General features: G+C 36.8%; 1 non-coding gene across 1 annotated transcript; it reads right to left on the bottom strand.

Moving 5' to 3' along the window:
• Positions 1 to 3,304: 3,304 nt before the first annotated feature.
• trnap-ugg (transfer RNA proline (anticodon UGG)) lies at positions 3,305 to 3,376 on the bottom strand. Its single transcript has one exon. It is a non-coding gene; the product is annotated as a tRNA-Pro (tRNA).
• Between the last annotated feature and the right edge of the window lie 982 nt (positions 3,377 to 4,358).

The raw sequence follows: 4,358 nt of genomic DNA, 5'->3' as shown, positions 1-4,358 counted from the left end.
GTACCGAACGAATATAACGTTAAACGTAAAAAAAAAATGAAAACGTGAACAACTTTTTGGAAGTAATCTCAGGTGCTGCGCCGCAGCATTCAGAGTAATTTGCTCACATTGGGTTCAACGCGTCATAGAGCGACCAAGTCATTTCATTGGACGAGAGGCATACTATGAGAGCTGGTCACAGGGATGCGTTCAAATTTAGTCAGTAATTTGAGGAACTGTCGAAATGGCGAACGCAGATAAAGTTGAGCTCGAAAATCCTCCAGCATCATTGAAGTCTCCGGTTTGGGAACATTTTGGTTTCGCAGTTGCGTACAAGGATGACGGACAAAGACAGGTGGACCGGACCAAAGCTGTTTGTCGGCATTGTTCAACTAAAATTGGTTACGCGGCTGGCAATACATCAAACTTGCACACTCATTTGAAAAGGCATCACCCGAACGTGAATATCACCGGTACCAAAAGAAAAATGACTGAAATGCAAATCCAACTCCCGCTAGCATTTAAGCCTCCACCACTCGCAAAAAGTTCAGTGCCATGTTAGCAAAGCGCTACCTGGCTGTATCTGACTGCTACCTCTGTCCCTAGCGAGAGGGTGTTCTCCACAGCAGGAGACTGGTTAGTGCCAGCAGATCTGCCCTTTCGGTAAGCAATGTGGACAAGTTCATTTTGCTTTAAAAAAAACATGAAAATACAATGACAAGCAAGCAAGTCCTAATGTCAAACTAGCACAGTACAGTTCAAGTACAGATTATTTCAGCAAGCTAATGTCAAACTAGTACAGTACAGTTCAAGTACAGATTATTTCAGTTCATCGAAATGCTGCACCTTAATGTTTATTTTATTATATTTTACATTTGAGTGAATATTCACTGTTTAATAATAATTAAAAACCCCCAAAAAATATTTCATATTTTGTGATCATTTTTTCTGCTGTACCGAAAACTTACCGAACCGAAATGTTTGTGAACCGTTACACCCCTAGTCAGAGTATAGACACTTCATACAAACATGAACCTGAAAACGAGCAAAATAGAGCACCTTTGTATCTTAAATATTCCATTGCATAGACCTGGAAGAAACAAATGACTGTTCTAGGTTTATCATGGTCATCTGAACCATGATTGCTAGTTGTCCTCAGGGATTTGAGCACTTTTCTCACCACTACAGAGACCACAGGAAGGCTGTCAGATGACAGAGATTTTTTTATAATTATGCTGACTGTTTCAAAATCAGACAGTGTTGGAATGTAACTAAGCATGTGTAAACAATACTTAATTTCTTAGGCTAAAAAATATATAGATTATGATACATTGCTGTATATTAAACTACACAATAGTATATTAAAAATTAAAAAAACACAACCTTTAACATTTGTAGCAGTAAAATACAACATATCCATTAATGCAGCATTTATAATAACCAGTGATGTTAAGTAAACTTTACTCAAGCACTGTGCTTAAGTACAATTATAAGGGATTTGTATTTTCCTTAAGTATTTCGATTTTATGCAACTTAGTACTTCTATCCCACTACAATTTAGAGGTAAATGGTGTACTTTTACTCCACTGCATTTATTTAATACTTTTAGTTATTTGCAGATTTGGATTAATGATGTGAAATATAATAAACACTTAAATCAGACTTTAGTTCCACCTGAGTAGAACTCAACAGCTACCCTGCAGTATACAAAGTCATTCAAACTAACTGCACCTTTACCAGCTTTGAGAACACTTTAATGCATCAATAATTAAAATCAAAATATATATTATTATGAAATGGGCCAATCTGCATATTGAGTACTTCTACTTTGTGTACTTTAAGTATATTTGTATTGCAGGACATTTTACTCAAATACAAGGTCTGAGCACTTCTTCCACCTCTGATGATAACAAATAAACATATCGTAAAATACTGACAGGGACCACATACTGTACAATAAATAGCTTTGATCCTTTATGTAGGCTGCATTCTACTGATACATACTGACTTAAGTCATGTTTTGAATGCAGGGCTTTTCCTCCTATTAGTATGTTGACAGAGTGGCATTATTGTAAAGTAAATTATCTGATTGCTCCATCCCCATCAAAAACAGGAATGATTTTAAGGGGTGCATAAAACACTAACCTAACCTAAGTTATACTATGCTTTGAATAGAGGATTACCCATTGAAAGCTTGTATTTTCACAATAGTAAAACACCGAATGATGGATACAAGTAAATGAGCAAGATAATTTTAGTCTTTCTGTAGTTACCTTAGGTTAGCTTCTATAGCAAGTCTTAACTCAACCACGCTCGACTATTGGTAAGCTAACCAAGTGCGAGAAACCTCTGATATTTGAATATACGTCTCACGGTGAGCCGGTTACAGTTAGCTAGCTAAGGAAGAGCCATAACACTAGCCGGCTTCTTCCTATTAGCCGTGACAATTAGCTTACCCGGTGATGCTGTTGAGGGCAGAACACAGCTTGACGTCCACTCCTCTGAGCAGTTAGCGTCCTCTCTTTTTTCTGACAAGACCAGAAGTGTCACACAAACACACAGGGGTAAATAAAATGTCTCTTGGTACGTTCACTCATTCACAGACGGACAGATTTGTCCTCCCATTCAATCACATCTCAGCAGCAGCAGCAGCGTGAAGGATGTGGGGGTCATGCCCGCTGGTGACGTCGACACCTCCAGGTTTTCCAAACGGCTTTGTCTCCCTCTCCTGGCCGATAGCGAGTACTGCAAGACAACACGTTTTAAGTAAATGTCTTTCCATTGGGCATATTACAAATATAAAAACACATTAAAATTTGTATTTATTTTAAATATCCTGTGTTATCATTATCATATTGAAAAACACCACTTTAAACCATTGCATTTATACATGAAACAACCATAGACTTGTTCGACAATGAAAATCACAACATAAAAAGGAAACATACACTGTAGGCTACAGAGATAACCGTGAACAAAGGAGATGTATGCTATAACAAATACTGTACACAGTACACATTTTTAAATGTTTCCGATTATTTCAGGAGTCTTAATACGTTTTGTATTGTTTGCTAAACAGAGTGAGAGAAATGTTTTATTGAGAAATGTTCAAAGACCGGACCTACTTCTGGTTGGCTTGGATCAGCGCCATATAGAGCTGGCTTGGATATACTCAGTGCCACGTATGCGGATACTTGTCACTGTATACAAGTCTAACCCACGGTTTTATCATATTAATCTTAAGAAGTATTATATAAGTGGTGAGAAAGAACATCGTGTTCAGAAACCATGCGATGTATAAATGTAGTAACTTTTAACAAACGGTGGGCTCGTCCGGGATTTGAACCCGGGACCTCTCGCACCCAAAGCGAGAATCATACCCCTAGACCAACGAGCCACACTTTTACGAGAAGAAGTTTGCAATAAAAAACTAAAACTGTTTAAATTATTAAAGGTATTGAGGCTTTCTAGCAATTGAATGGCATTACACGTATTTCCAAGTACAGCCTTGGGAAGAGCAATTGTAGCTAGTTGCTACTACATTTTCCTTTTAATCAAATATTGCAAATAATTATCTGTTCAAACGTTGAAACGAACGATTTCAATCTAAGATAAATTATTATTTACTATGCTAGCTCGAAAAAGGTTTGAAAGATATTGAATGGTGAGACAGAGCAGTAGGACCAAATGCAACCACTGTTACAAATCAATAATATATTAGTTAATATTATAAGTGTTTTTTGTGTCATTAATTTGCTAAAAATATTACATCATTAGTTGTTTTCTTTTTTTCATATTGATATTTTTACCTCTGCCAAGGAGGTTATGTCGTACGGTTGTTTGTTGATTTGTCAGCAGGATTGTGGAAAAACTTAAATTCAACCTGATTTCCTGTCTTTTTGAATTCTCAAAATAAAGTTATGTCTAAAAACCCTGCAAGCTGAAAAGTGTTTGTTACATTCATCTTGTTGACATTAAATAAAGAATTGACTACATTTAAAGAAGCCCTATTTTGCTCATATTCAGGTTCCTATCTGTATGTTAATTGTGCCTCTACTGTGACATGTCTCCATGCTTTAATGTTCAAAAAGGTCTTAATTTTTCTCATAATGCCTGTGCTGCAGCACCTCTTTTCACCCTCCGCCTGAAACCAGAGCCCAGTCTGCTCTGATTGGTTAGCTGGCCATCTCTCTTGTGATTGGTTAACCGCTTCGAAAAAAAGAAAAACCTAACCATCCAACTGGAACCTAAACCCGCATTAATCATGTGATGATAAATTCTAGACTAAAGGTTATTTAGTAGCTGTATTGAAGCTTTTGACCATATCACATTTTCATCATCATCAGATTTGATTTTTCACAAAAAAACAACTTTTAAAT

Source organism: Notothenia coriiceps, unplaced genomic scaffold, assembly GCF_000735185.1.
Source record: "Notothenia coriiceps isolate Sejong01 unplaced genomic scaffold, NC01 NC01_scaffold00038179, whole genome shotgun sequence".
Lineage (NCBI taxonomy): Eukaryota > Metazoa > Chordata > Actinopteri > Perciformes > Nototheniidae > Notothenia > Notothenia coriiceps.
This window is presented reverse-complemented; position numbering and strand designations above follow the sequence as displayed.